Source organism: Heloderma suspectum, chromosome 2, assembly GCF_057233095.1.
Source record: "Heloderma suspectum isolate Gila_16-S chromosome 2, 16-S_ref, whole genome shotgun sequence".
NCBI classification, from domain to species: domain Eukaryota; kingdom Metazoa; phylum Chordata; class Lepidosauria; order Squamata; family Helodermatidae; genus Heloderma; species Heloderma suspectum.
Window position 1 is genome coordinate 143,957,498 of NC_139459.1, and position 15,828 is coordinate 143,973,325.

The 15,828-nt window shown below is 44.2% G+C and overlaps 1 protein-coding gene across 1 annotated transcript in view; it reads left to right on the plus strand.

Moving 5' to 3' along the window:
- The first annotated feature begins 270 nt into the window (after window positions 1–270).
- GNB3 (G protein subunit beta 3) overlaps window positions 271–15,828 on the plus strand; it is a 28,659-nt gene continuing 13,101 nt past the window's right edge. Inside the window, exons 1-2 of the mRNA XM_084832190.1 lie at window positions 271–374; window positions 631–848. The gene's annotated coding sequence lies outside the window, so the exon portion shown is untranslated. The remainder of the gene's footprint in view (window positions 375–630; window positions 849–15,828) is intronic.

Here is a 15,828-nt window from a genome sequence, read left to right on the forward strand (position 1 = left end):
TAGACTGATGGCTTCCTGACGTCAGATGCAATCCGTTAAAAGGTATTTATCTCAGGCTTGGGCCAAAGCTGCGGGAGAGATTAAAAGAGATTGAGGCCAAGATAATCCTTCTGCAGCAGTATCCCAGAACATACAGCTGCCAAAAGGCCTTCAATCAAATGCTTTTGCCAGCCCACTGTACACCTTCTTCCCCTAGTAGTAGAAATTAGGAATTGCCTCAGTGGCTGCCCTAAAGAGTTATGACCCCTATCTTGCCCTCTCCCAACGCAGGTATCTAAGGTGGGGTTCACCAGAATACAAGAGGATGCACCATACGTGCCTGCCTTCTCCTGATGGATGCTGTTCCAGGCCCATTCCCCACAAAATGTGAAATTGTATGTAGATTTTCTTTTCTAGATTTTCTTTGTTATATTAGTGAAATATTAATACACACAAACACATATATCAAACTCTCTGGTTGTGTTTTCCTTTTTTCAAAAAGCACATTACCCTCCCTCTGTCCCCTCCCAATCCACCTGCTTTGCATTAAGTCCCAATCCGATTTCCCCAACTTGCTGGTGTCTGATTTAATTTGCCTGATGCTGTTCCTGGAATTGGCCCTCCTGCTAACCCCCACCCCTCCCTTTACAGAATCCCAGCTCCCCACAGGGAGATCTATCCTGGGAGAGGATGAGCCACTGAGAGTGAGTGAGAGATAGGAAGTGTGTGGACTGACAGCTGGTGCCGGAACGGGAGCAGCTGAAGTGAGCGAGTGGTGCAGCCAGTGTTTCCTGGCCTGAGGAAGCCCACTTCCCCACCTCCAGGGAGCCAGGGGGTCCTGAGCAGCAGGGGTCAGCCCACTGAGTACGGTAAGAATGTACCCACTGTTGTGCTTCTCCCCTCTCCCTCTCTTCTTGAGATCGGTCTCTGAATCCTTTGCTTCTCTTTGACGTGCGTGTGAATTCCATCTTTTTTTCTGGTGTGTGTGGAAACAGACTGCCGGGTGTCTCTTTGAAAGGGAAAAGTTGAACCCAGGTTATTGAACAGGCCATTTCATTACAAGGATTTTCTTTCTCAGGGCCAGCCACCTTCACACGCTACACTTTTCAATCCGTAATCTCTGTAGAGGGGGAAAATGTGCACATTGTCACTTGTGAAATGTGACATGAGCGTTTCTATATTGATGCATGGATCAGCTTCCCAACTGATGAACTTGTTACAAAATAAACACTCATGCTTTGTTTCACAAGTGATAGTCTACATGTTTTTCTCTACACTTCTGCTGTCATGTAGGATATACACCTTGCAACAAGTGGGACCTCGGAGGCAGGTAGGTTACAGTCAGTTTTCCTAACTTAAGAGAGAGTTGCACCTCAAGGAGGTATCCCACTTCCCCCAGAAAAGGAGATTTCAGCTTCAGTACACAATGTGCCTTGAGGGACCCCATCATACAAGGAGCTGGTAGATATACCCCCCAGTACCTGCTCTCACACCAAGCCCCTTGTTTTCTTTGGTGAAGGAATCGAGAGAAGGGCTGCAGTACAAGAAAAATTGATCAGGGTAATTTTATCCTGCCCTTTGATCTCTTCTGGCAGGAGGTAGTGGATCAGCTCTCTGTCTGGTTCTGAAGGAGCTCAGGGCCAACAGAGTGAACAAGTACTGCCTGTCCAGGGATTACATGAAGCCCCAAGACATCTATTAATCTCCTGTCCTTCTATACCTTTCCCTTTTCTATTTACAGCTCCTTGGTATCGGCCTCTGTACAGTTCTTGCCTCAAGAAGGAATCTTGGGGTGTTGTGAACTGGGGCTTGGAATCCGGCCTGTCCGCTGTGTCTCCCACCATCTTGACCAGTCCCTTCCAGTACAGGAAGGCATAATGTTGGCTGGTTTAAGTAAAAACCATTAGTCTAAGACAAGTAGTTTCAGGGGGTGACCTGTAGTGGGACAGACTGTGCTGAGCACATCCCTCTGAATTATTATTTGGGCCTACATAATGCTTGAGTAATGGTCCATTTTAAGTGCACAGATAGTTACAAACACAGCCAGGGCTCCCTTTTGCTAAATGTAACATCACCACCCCTCCTTTGAAACTGGAAGATCCTACCCCAAACTGCTTGTCTTTATAACATTGGTGAAGTGTGGGTAAAGTAAAGCAGATTAATCAAATAATATTTTTAATACAGAAAAGGTGTTCAAATTCCTGTGTATAGAAAAGTGCTATGTAGGTTGCACTCTTCACGCCAGACGTTATTTGCTAGTGTATTTTATAAGGGACACATTCACACAATTGTTTAACTCCAGGTTTAGATTTATTTTCCACATATCTGGTGAACTATATGGCATGGGGACTAGAGGCTTCATTTGTATTTGCTCTTTCTAGAAACAGGAGTGGTGTTTTGTTCTAAGAGTACCCACACGTGTGAAGCATTGGCCTGAATGTGCATTACCCTAGAGTAAGTGCATTACCTAGAGGCCTCCCATATAGTAAACGCATCAAGCGCAGGCCTATCATATGAACACATTCTCCAGACATAGGAGAGTGGGTGAAGAGAAGACAGCCATCTAGCAGACTGGCCCAGAGATGATTTGCCATACAGTTTGGGGGTTGTTGCAGTGAGTGAGCAAGTGCTGAGGAAGGTAAGCAATTCAGGGGGAGGGAACTAGAGCAGCGGAAGGCCTTGAAAGTAAGGCAGGCACTTTGAATATGATAATTTGAGGCTGTTGGAACCAATACAAAGGATCCAGTAGGCTAGCTGAGCTGCCTTGTGTGTTGGCACTGCAGACAGTATAAAACTAAGAGGAAACTCAAACATTATAGAGGAGAGAGAAATATCAAAATTATTGTGATAAATGCAAACACAAATCTTTAAGCAGATTTAAAAACAAATATTTAAAATGGAATTCAGCAAAGAAAACAAGACCAGGTATATCACATAGATTAAGCTATCTAGGCTCTAGAACTACTGTGAAGGACCTACAGCAGCCTTGCTCAACTTGATGCCCTCCAGATGTTTTGGACTACAGCACCCATCCAACCTAGCATGGCCTATGGCCAGAGATGGTGGAAGTTGTAGTCTAAAACCTCTGGAGAGCACCAGCTTGGGGAAGGCTGACTTAGAGAATATAACAGTTCAACCCAAACATGGTCAATGTGGGGAGGTTTAAAAAAAGACAACTACCATCATGGGTCTCAGTAACAAAAGCATCACATTCAGGACATCAAAACTAATTATGACCCTGTGCTCCTCACAGGTTAAGCTTCATGTGAAATACTGTTCTGTTCACTGAGTTAAAAAAAAATCTGGAAAAGACTCAGATAGTGATAAAGGGTTTTTAATGTGTGTAAGGCTTGAGGGACTTAGGCAGGTTCACGTGAGAGCTAAAAATATATTGGGGGAGCTTGTAGGGTCCCCCACGCCCCTGCCATATCTGAAAGGCAGCCATAATTATGTTCACCACAGTCGATAAAAAAGGGCATTGAGGAAGTAGCAGCACAGCAAATATCTTCCCAATTTATGGACGATGATGGAACAAGATGCCAAAGGAAAGACACTGTGAAATTGCTTTTCCTGCTAGTATCTAGAAACCTGAAGATCCGTATTTAGAGAAGGCAAGATTACTCTTGTTGACTCTTTGGGCCCCTTTGTTGTTCATCGACAATCCATGAAGAACTTTGTCAAAGGGGCTAATACGTTTAGCTTCCTCAGAAGCAGAAGTCTGGTTTTTCAGGCACGATGGAACAAGCAGTGAAAACCAGCCTGATATTTTGTTTGCTTTAAGTATGTTGACTTGGATAATGGACAGTGTTTTGGATTTGGATTTGGATTAGGGAGACCTGGATTCAACTCCCTCCTCAGCCATGAAGCTCTCTAGGAATGACATATTCAGTACAGGGTTGTGAGGATAAAATGGGATACACCTCTATTCTGTTTTGAAGTGTATGGGTGAAGGGTAGAATACAAACACGATACATATGTCTTAAAAAAATAAAGTTAACTTAAAATCAGAGAACCATGAAACATGCTAGAGTATGTCCATGGCCAAAATACACGATCCTACCTAGGGGTGTAAACAAAGAAATGAAGGCAGCCATGGTGGACACTTAAAAAAAAAATCCAAACAGTAATAGTGTCATAATACATTTATTAGAACTACTAAAAATCACAAAGCAATGAGCTAGCTTTTGAATTTTACAAAACTCTGAAAACATCTTTATTTCAAGAAGCCTTCCTTGGTTGACCAGCCATGGTTTTTATTGGTATTCTGTTTAAAAAACAAACAAAAAACTTTTAATATGATGTTTCATTCTTTTTTCTTCACCACTTCAGAATCTGTTTACATGTGGAGCAGTATATAAATGTGCTAAATAAATAAATACTCCTTTTCAGGCTTGTTAAAGAAAAAAAAGATGGAGTAAAAGATGTCGCTGAAACGGCTCCTTAGGCCATATGGTTAGACAGAAAAAAAGTCCTACAACTCCCAGCATTCCCCAACCAGCATGGATGGCTGGGGAATGCTGGGAGTTGTAAAACTTTTTTCTGTCTAACCATTCATAGGATTGTGCCCTTCGTGAATCACCATTGTAAGACTGGTATATTACAATTCAAGCTTATACTATGGCCTACTCTTCCTCCCACTTCCTTTTTCTTTTTCAACATAAGTTGAGCAAGAGCTCTGCGATACTTCAAAGCTATTGTATTGCTTTGTTATTTTTAGTTGGTATAAAGGTATTTTGATATTGTTCCTGTTCGGACTTTGTCCAACACTGTATATCCTATAAATGTGGACATACTGACAGGAATTATAGTATGGATTGTATTCCACTGGCATTTTAAGTCCAGCTAGTATACATGAGGCTTTTCTATAGGTCCTTGGGCCACCACACTGTCCTCTTACAAGTAAATATTTGCCCAGTTACTGCCGTGCCTGCTTCTGGCCCTGCTTAATGGGCAATGTTCCTATTGTATGTCCACTGAGTTATTCCCCAGGGGCAGTTATATTTCCAGGCCAAAATTCACTTTCTGCAATTTATTGTGGGGAAGAGCAGGGCAGAGGCTTCAGGGGAATGTAAAGTTATTCTTATCCCTAACTGAGTCTGTCTGAAGTTGGGAACAATTCCCAGCCTTCATTTAGATTGTTCCCTTTGAGAGATTTAAAGGTTCCACTGGAGACTTGAGCTTAAGCTGTTCCATCTCTCCCTTCTGCTATATTTAGGTCTTCCTATCCCTCCTTATAAGTGAGCCTCTGCCCTAAACTAGGATTCTTCTGCCTGCTTAGTAACCCCTCCACCTTTATGGTGCAACTTCACTGCACACAAAAAGCCCTAGCCAATCAAGTCTCCCTCCCTAAATGAATATTCAGGCTAACAAATAGATAGCTAAGGAGAAATAGAAGTTAAGATTGGAGGTGGGAAATGTTAGACAGCTATGATTTGTAAATAGGACAATGATAATGTGAGTCGATGGAGAAGTGCCAGGCAATGCAGCAGAGGCTGCCGTGGTTCTGATATTGCAGCAAGCTATCATGCAGTGGGAAGCAGCAGCAGGTCATACTGGAATTCTGGCCTGGACAGGGCTATGTGAGAAGGATCAAAGAGACTAGTGAGTTACCTTGTGCCAGTTGGGGAGTTTGAAGGGAAGCCACTAGCCTGGTGGGTGGGAGGTTATGCATGGCAAGGCTAGAAGGAACAAATCCAGCTTGATGGGAGTACAAATGGACAGGTGGATGCAGCATTTCCCTTGTCAACCATAAGCCAGAGCAGGGGTCCCCAGCCTTTTTGGACCCATGAGCACATTTGGGAATTTGAGAAACTGCTGAGGGCATCACCACAAAATGACTCCTATGGAGGATGTGGCTAGTCACATAATGGCTGCTGTGGGAGCCTGGCTAGTCAAGAGACAGTAATTCACCCAAGAAACTGAGTACAAGCAGAGGGAGAGTCTGAACTCCAGAGCCAATTAATGTATTTGACAGCATAGGGGCCAGGACCAAGGGGAAACAGCGAGGTAAAGAGGTGTGTATCTGGGGGAGAAAGAGCAAGGCTAGAGGCTGGGAAGGAGGGGAAAAGAGCAAGGCCAAGGGGTAGACAAAGAGCAAGGTTAGAGACAAGAAGGGGGGAGAAACAGTGAAGTAAAGAAGTGGGGGGAGAAATAGTAAAGCTAGAGGCTGAGAGTGGAGAGAAACAGCGAGATAAAAGTGAGTGGGAGAGTGCAAGGCTACAGGCTAGGAAGGAGAAGAAAGAAGAAGGCTAGGGGTGGGAAAGGGAGAGAAATAAGTAGGAAAAGGGTTGGGGGAAATAGCAAGGCTGAGAGTGGGAGAGAGTGTGTGTAAAGGGGAAAGGTCTGTGTGAGTGGAAGAAGATTGGATGAGGCCAGGAAGCAACTCTTTCCTTCTTTTCCTTCCTGCCAAACCTGTTCCTGGTTCAGGAACAGGAAGGAGAACCTGGGGCGTTTCTCCATGACAATGGAAGGAGACAGAAGGAGAAGCCAATCGTGGCTTACTCAGGTTTCAAGGAACCGGCTTTGGTCTGCGCAGGGCTCTACGAGCGACTGTATCGCACCAGTAAAAGTCACTTCACAGAACATACTTCTGGGTGGGGGTTGGATCAAACATTATCACTGGCAGGGACTGCTCAACCAATAAGAGAGAGCCCCCCCATCCAGCCTCCCCCCCTTTCTCCTTTCCTCCCCTGTCTTTAGAGAAGTAATGCTTTAAAATGTGCTATTTCAATGGTGGGGGGGAATCTCTGTAAATTCTGATGTGTGCATTCAGGGGACAAGCCTCACTGCCCGCAATGAGAGTTATTTCTAAGTAGACACTAATTAGTGTAGAAACACATTTTCGACATTTTAGAACAATCTCCTGTCTTCCCCCCACCCCCATTACTTTCTTCCTTAAATGAACAATCATTAGAGGAACACAGTGTTCTTGCTCCCCTGCTGAGATCAATTGAAGCTTCAGAGCTTCAACATTAAGGCACTCTAAATGCGTTATTTTGATTCATGGGAATCTCAGTAACTTTGGGAGTGCACATTTCAGGAACGAGCCTCATTGACCATAATGGGAGCTACTTCTGAGTAGAGACACATATGTTTGTGCTGGGAAAGACAGGGAGGGGAAACAAAGGGAGGGGAAACCTGCTCCATTTCTAACCCGATGCTGCCCAGGAACGAAGGTGTGAATTAGTTACTTTTGAAGGCAATAAACCAATCAATGGTGAATCGCAGCTTCAGGAAAGTGCTTTACAGCCTTTAGGGAATTAATGCTTTAAAATGTGCTATTTCAATGGGCATGGGGAATCTCTGTAAATTCTGATGTGCGCATTCAGGGGACAAGCCTCATTGACCACAATGGGAGTTACTTCTGGGGAACACAGGGATGGGAAACACACAGGAAACATCCCTTCACTGGTGTCACGGTGAAAGGCACACCCCTGGGCAGGGATAGCATACCTGAGGTAATGTGGGGACTGGGGCACACAACAACAGTGTCACGGAGAACCTGACTTGAGGAAAATAATCGTCTCAGGAAATCCGGTTTTTCCCTGATAAGCTCCAGGGTGGCTGCTGGATGGCCATGTCGTCATGTATCCCTAATGACCTCAACATGCAGCCAGCTCAGACTAAATCACTGGTGAAGACACCCCCCCTGGTGTCCTAACTTTTTTCAAGTTTTTAAAACTAAAATACATTTTTGAAGGGGGCAGGGAGTGGAGAGCTTCACGCGAGGTATTGGAGGACCCAGCAGGCATTGCTTGGGACCCCTGAGCTAGAGCCTTTGATGGCACAATAAGCCATAAGTGGCCCTAATATAAGACAAGTTGCAGTAGCCACCTTAGGGGGTCCTAGTGACACAGTTAAATGGGAAATGTTCCTATGCAAGCCTCATTGAAATGGATGGGAGCCATGCAAGACTACAGTACTGCTCTTGTGCAGTGATGCTCTTGCACATTGTAGCATGTGGAGGAGAACCTCCTGCTGGATAGTGCCATCTGTTAATTTACAGGAGAGTATGCTATTTGGATTTTCCACCTCAGGCTTCAAAATGTCTTGGACCCACCCTGTAGAAAGAATTAAATAAGTAAATATTCGAGTCCCATTGCCAAACCAGCAAGTATAATGAATATCTTTTACAATGTTGGCTTTTCCTTTCTTTCTTTGCTCCCCCCAAAAGCCCATGCTTCCATCTCCAAAATTAATGATCCCAGAGGTTAGATTCTTGAAGAACACTATAAATATTCTTGGATCTCTTTGAATCAGCCCAAAGAATGGATGATGTAGCTGGCATAGGAGACCTAAGAAAGATTCTTAGGTCTCATGCTTGGATTTATGCTTGGATGCTTCAATTAGGACCAGTTCCTAAAAACAGGGAGCTGAATTATTCTGCTCTGGCACAGCATGTGAGTCTGGCACATGACTATGTGTGCCTCTATAAGAAAAACACCAAAAACATCACAAGTGCAAGCAACATACATGCACAGGTAGAACTGTAGGTCTTCCACTGCTGGCACAGCTGCAATAAGATTCAATCAGGTAAAATACTATGGGCTCCTTCACACCGGGCCTTTATCCTGCGATTGAGATTGCTGTTTTACAGAAGTTTGAGGGCTCTTTACATGACGCCGTGACCTTCCAGGGCATCTCCTGCACTAAATGCCCTTTGTTCCGTCTTTAAAGAGATCGCAGATAATGAGCTATCAAATTGTCCCGTTGTGTTCTGCTTCAGTTTCCTCGTCAAAAGAATTAAAGCAGGAAGAAGAAGAGCGAGATCAGTGAAAGATAATGGAAGACTCGGATACGGGGAGAAGGTGGGGGGAGGGGAGGGGGGAAAGGGAGCATGTGTAAAGGGAGTCAGTTGTGATCCTGCATTTAAAATGGAAGCAGAAAGCCCCGTTTTAGGGCATTTCTACACCTGACTAAAATCCTGCATTTAAAATGGGGCCTTCTGCTTCCGTTTTAAATGTAGAATCACAACAACTCCCTTTACACGTGCTTCCTTCCCCCTCCCCTTCTTACTAGTCTAGTAACCCTAACAAACCTTAACCCCTCACCCCACCCCCAGATGCTAAAAAGGCTGGCTTGGTTGGAAGATAAACTGAGAAAGAGAACAGCCAGAACAGTGAGATGGAGTGATGAAGGGAGCTGAACATGGGGCCTGGCAGGAGGGGCGGGGGTGGTGGTCCTCATAAAGCAGTTGCTTCTCTGACGTTTATTCACTTCTGCTAAGGCTTAGTCCCTCTTCACTCCTTCAATGTCATTTTATGCAGATTAGTTAATATACTTTAATAATCCTTTTATAGTTGCAGTAAAGATGGGATGATAAAAGCATGGATGTCTTCATCTCTTTCAAAGCATGCTTATGGGTAGAAATTTCTAATCTGTGCTATCCAGTGCATATACAGAAAACGAGGTAGTAGTTTATTCCAGTTGGATAAATCCAGAATAATATGCTGGGTTTGGGGGATGTGGCAACAAGCCAGTGTAAATAACTCACTCAGCAATCCATTGTATTCCACAAACAAAGGTTGCCAAGAAACGGAACACAAATATGTGAGAGTTTGGGGTACATCTGTTTTACTCCCCAAAGCAAATCCATCTACCTCACATGGCAAAGCCTTGAGGGAAAAGAGGGAGGAGGTGGACAGTGAAGACAAAGTTTTGGGAATTTCTGATGCTAGCTGAAGACCCAAAGCAGTGTTGCAATGGACAATTACATGTTATGTGAGAGATCTGTGACTGGATTTCCCAATGTCTTTTTTTTTTTAATCACCCACTGGGGAGGCCAAATTAGATGGGGACAGCAACGCTGTTGGAAGAATGTTTAACTCTTTCTCCCACACCATTTTTCTTATTAACATTCCCTCCCAAACCTGCTATTACACTTGAAGCAGGTGGGGGTGGGGATGGACGGATGAGGAGTCAGGTACAATACAGATATCTGTCTTTTCCCCCACAGTGGGGCCAATTGCAACTTTTGTCGGGGGGGGGGGGAGCGCGCATGTGAAGATTTCAATCCGGGAAACGGCATGCATGGGAAGAGTTAAAGCCTCCCTCCCCAGGGCTGCTGCCCTAATCCTTTTTGGATACCTTGGAGCTGCTTTCAAGTTCGCTTGTTTTTCAATGCTACGTGTTCCCATGCTTATGGATCTCCCAAATAAAATGCATGTTTGCTCTGAGTTTGACTGGCTTGATCACTCAGGGGCCAAACTACACATGATGCAGGAGATCTGTGAACACTATCCCCTATGGGATTTATTTCTTTATTTAAAAGTATGAGATGGGATTTCAGTCAGGCCCATGGGGCTGGTGGGGGGGGGGATTAACCCTTTGCGCCACACTGTTTTTTGTAATTAAACCCCTCCCCTAAACGTTTCTAGTTGTCCTGCGGGGGCAAATATATATGTGCTACACAGTGTGTATACTTTATGGCAGTCTTGCATCCAAAGAAAACAAAGCCTTGTAGCATTTGCCCTGAAAGCTTTCACTACTTGGGGAAATGGGTTGCACAAATGGGAGAAAGGAGTAGTGCTGGGGAGTAGGGAGGGAAGGAAGGAAGCAATCCATGGGGTTCACACTGGCTTTCCTAGACTGGCAAAGGCCTTTGTGCTGTTCTCCTCCCTGAATCAGCCCCTCCCTGAATTACTCAAATAATATGATTCCTGCCACCTAATTGCCTTACCTTGGTCCATCAGTTGAGATGCAAAACAGTCAGAACATCCTGAAATCTGACACTTACCTTAGATCATCATAAAGCAGGTGCAAGGGAGTTTGAAGTTACAGGGATGTGTACAGAGTGGGAGGAGGAGGAGAGTCAACAGACAACAATGAGTGAGGAATCCCCCCTCCTCCGCAAGTCCATATTGTGATGCATCCGAACAATTTGCACATACTGGCCTATTAAGGTCACTCGAAATCTTTTGATCCTTACCCTCTTACAGTGCAATCCTGTATGTGTCTACTCAGATGCAAGTCTGTGGAACTTTCTCCCAGGTATGTGTGTATAAGACTGCAGCCTTAACCATTCTATTATTCCTTGCTATTGTTTCAAGCCCATACCTGCCTTGCCGTGTTAAAAAAAAATGTTGTGCACATGTCTTCAACCTTTCATCAATGAATTACTTTAAGATATTAAAAATGGACTAAAAAGGTACCCCAATTAACTGGGCAATGCATTTTTTTTAAAGTGACATTATTTTAAATTTAAGTACTTAGAAAAATGCAAGTGATAGGCAGCATCTTAGAAATGGCCTTCCCCCTTCACTCTCAAACACCAAGGAATATCTCTTCTAAGATATGTTGCCTGCTGCAACATATATACCACTTCTTTTTTTTAAGAGAGGAAAGTAAGTTTTTTTCTTCAGAACTATTAAATCCCATGATTATTTATTTGTGTTTTCATTTAAATATTTTACATCCCACTTTTTGGCCTAAAAGAGTCCTAAGGCTGGTTACAACAATAATTAAACTACAAATTCTGCATAAAACAACAATATATTAACATAGAAAATGCATAAAAACCACAAGACAAACCAATTGAAATGGCAAATTGAATCATGACTACATTTCCCCACATCATTGTTACCAACATGGACCATGACCACTGACTTCACCCAAGCACTATCTACTAGGCTATCTAGACGGCGCATGATATCCACAACCTTTGCACCAGGCAGGCAATTCACCATGCGGTCTATACGCCCATCACAAACCCAGCTGTCTATGTGTGTAATGATCAAATCTCCCACTACCACAAGCCCCCTCCCCCTGGAGGCACATCCTTGGTGTGAGAGGATATTTGCTCGTCTTCTGAGGAATGGGTCCCCTCTAAGGGAACATTTCCCTCTTCCTCAGAATGACGTCCTCCTTCCCCGAGACCTGCATTCTCCATGACAACAGAGGAGCGGTCACCTTGGGAGTGGGACACAGCTAATGGGTCCCTGAAGGTCTCATCCACCAACCTCTCTGCCTCTCTTAGCTTCTCCAGGTCAGCAACCTTGGCTTCAAGGGAACACACTTGTTCCCTGAGAGCCAGGAGCTCATTACACCGAGCACACACCCACGAGTTCTGTCCGGCAGGTAGATAGTTGTACATGTGGCACTCAGTGCAATACCCTGGATAGCCCCCTCCCCACTGCTGGCTTTCTACCTTCATTACTGTTTTATTGGGGGGGGGGTGTTTCCCTGGAAAACTTAGTTGTTTACTACGAGAAGGTGGGGAAATTATTTATAGTTATTTATTTACAGTTACTTACTGTGAGTACAGAAAGGACTGTACACTGCCCTGGCTTCCTTGCCCTGTTGCTAAACTCACACAGTTGCTTAACTCGCTTGTTTGCTGACACTTTGCCATTGGAGCTGAGATGCTTCGTCACTGGGGCTCCTCATTCTTGGAGGATTAATGGGGGATGACTCTGTGATTTGCCCTTGGCTTGCTTTTGGATGAGCATCCTGTCCATTTTGGTGCCATTTTTAAGGTGTGTGCGTGTGAGAGAGAGAGACAGAGAGAGGGCTCATGAAAAAAATGATCTGCCAATTTCTGTTTTGCACCCCTCCATCTCAAATTAATTATAATTGAAGAGGAACTACTGACTTGGGTACAAATTAATTGAAGAATTTATTTTATTTGAGATTATTTGGATGAGAAATTAATAGGGTGGTATTGCTTTCTGTCCCCTTCATGGATCACTGCCTTGTTGGGGCGAAGGGGCTTGAGTAAGTCAGTGAAGCCATAAGCTATGCCGTGCAGGGCCACCCAAGGCGGACAGGTCATGGTGGAAAGTTCTGACAAAATGTGGTCCACTGGAGAAGGAAATGGCAACCCACTCCAGTATCCTTGCCAAGAAAACCACATGGAACGTATCACAAGGCTAAAAGATATGACGCTGGAAGATGAGCCCCTCGGGTTGGAAGGTGTCCAATATACTACTGGGGAAGAGCAGAGGGTATTTCAAAGTAGCGCCAGAAAGAGTGAAGCGGCTGGGCCAAAGCCGAAAGGACACTCAGCTGTGGATGTGTCTGGTGGTGAAAAGAAAGTCTGATGCTGTAAAGAACAATATTGTTTAGGAACCTGGAATGTAAGATCAATGAATCAAGGTAAGCTGGAGGTGGTCAAACAAGAGATGGCAAGATTGAACATCGACATCTTGGGAATCAGTGAACTACAATGGACAAGCATGGGCGAATTTAATTCAGGGGACCATTATATCTACTACTGTGGGCAAGAATCCCTTAGAAGAAATGGAGTAGCACTCATAGTCAACAAAAGGGTGGGAAAAGCAGTACTGGGGTACAATCTCAAAAACGACAGAATGATCTCAGTACGAATCCAAGGCAAACCATTCAACATCACAGTAATTCAAGTCTATGCCCCAACCACTGAGGCCAAAGAAGCTGAGGTTGATCGGTTCTATGAAGACCTACAACACTTTCTAGAACTAACACCAAAAAAGGATGTCCTCTTCATCATAGGGGATTGGAATGCTAAAGTAGGAAGTCAAGAAATCACCGGGATAACAGGCAAGCATGGCCTTGTTGTACAAAATGAAGCAGGACAAAAGCTAATAGAGTTTTGCCAAGAGAACACGCTGATCATAGCAAACACTCTTTTCCAACAGCACAAGAGGCGACTCTACACATGGACATCACCAGATGGTCAATATTGAAATCAGATTGTTTATGTCCTTTGCAGCCAAAGATGAAGAAGCTCTATACAGTCAGTAAAAACAAGACCTGGAGCTGACTGTGGCTCAGATCATGAGCTTCTTATTGCAAAATTTCAGCTTAAATTGAAGAACATAGGGAAAACCACTAAACCATTCAGGTATGACCTAAATCATATCCCTTACGAATATACAGTGGAGGTGAGGAATAGATTTCAGGGATTAGACCTGATAGACAAGAATGCCTGAGGAACTATAGACGGAGGTCCGTAACATTGTTCAGGAGGCAGCAACTCAATCCATCCCCAAGAAAAAGAAATGCAAGAAAGCAAAGTGGCTGTCTGATGAGGCTTTACAAGTAGCTGAGGAAAGAAGGGAAGCGAAAAGCAAGGGAGAAAGGAGAAGATATACCCAACTGAATGCAAATTTCCAGAGAATAGCAAGGAGAGACAAGAAGGCCTTCTTAAATGAACAATGCAAAGAAATCGAGGAAAACAATAGAATGGGAAAGACTAGAGATCTCTTCAAGAAAATCAGAGATGTCAAGGGAACGTTTTGTGCAAAGAGGGGCATGATAAAGGACAAAGAAGGCAGGGACCTAACAGAAGCAGATGAGATTAAGAAGAGGTGGAAAGAATACACAGAAGAACTATACAGGAAAGATCTGAATGTCCCTGATAGCCATGATAGTGCGGTCACTGAACTTGAGCCGGACATCTTAGAGAGTGAAGTCAAGAGGGCCTTAGGAAACATTACTAGCAACAAAGCTAGCGGAGGTGACAGTATTCCAGCTGAGCTATTTAAGATCCTAAAAGATGATGCTGTTAAAATGCTGCACTCAATATGCCAACAAATTTGGAACACTCAACAGTGGCCACAAGACTGGAAAAGGTCAGTTTACATTCCAATTCCAAAGAAGGGCAATGCCAAAGAGTGTTCAAACTACCATACAATTGCGCTCATTTCACATGGCAGCAAGGTTATGCTCAAAATCCCACAAGCTAGGCTTCAGCAGTATGTGAACCGAGAACTACCGGAAGTACAAGCTGGGTTTCGAAGAGGCAGAGGAACTAGAGATCAAATCACCAACATTCGCTGGATCATGGAGAACGCAAGAGAATTCCAGAAAAACGTCTATTTCTGCTTCATTGACTACGCCAAAGCCCTTGATTGTGTGGATCACAACAAACTGTGGCAAATTCTTAAAGAGATGGGAGTACCAGACCACCTTACCTGTCTCCTGAGAAACCTGTACCAGGGTCAAGAAGCAACAGTAAGAACCGGACATGGAACAACTGATTGGTTCAAAATTGGGAAAGGAGTACGACAAGGCTGTATATTGTCGCCCTGCTTATTTAATTTATATGCAGAGTACATCATGAGAAATGCCAGGTTGGATGAATCACAGGTCGGAATTAAGATTGCTGGGAGAATTATCAACAACCTCACATACGCAGACGATACCACCCTAATGGCAGAAAGCGAAGAGGATCTAAAGAGCCTCTTGTTGAGGGTGAAAGTGGAGAGTGCAAAAGCTGGTTTGAAACTCAACATTAAAAAAAACTAAAATCATGGCATGTGGCCCCATCACTTCCTGGCATATAGAAGGGGTAGAAATGGAAGCAGTGACAGATTTTATTTTCTTGGGCTCTAAGATCACCGCAGATGGTGACTGTAGCCATGAAATTAAAAGACGCTTGCTCCTTGGGAGGAAAGCTATGGCAAACCTAGACAGTATAGTAAGAAGCAGAGACATCACCTTGCCAACAAAGGTTCATATAATCAAAGCTATGGTTTTCCCAGTAGCAATGTATGGCTGTGAGAGTTGGACTATAAGGAAGGCTGAGCGCCGAAGAATCGATGCTTTCGAACTGTGGTGCTGGAGAAGACTCTTACGAGTCCCCTGGACTGCAAGGAGGTCCAATCAGTCAATCCGAAAGGAAATCAACCCTGAGTGCTCATTGGAAGGACAGATACTGAAGCTGAAGCTCAAATATTTTGGCCACCTAATGCGAAGAGAAAAGTCACTGGAAAAGAAGGCAAAAGGAGAAGGGGACGGTAGAGGATGAGATGGCTAGATAGCATCACCGATGCAATGAATATGGACTCGAGCACACTCCGGGAGAGAGCGCAGGACAGGAAGGCCTGGCGTGTTATGGTCCACGGGGTCACGAAGAGTCGGACACGACTG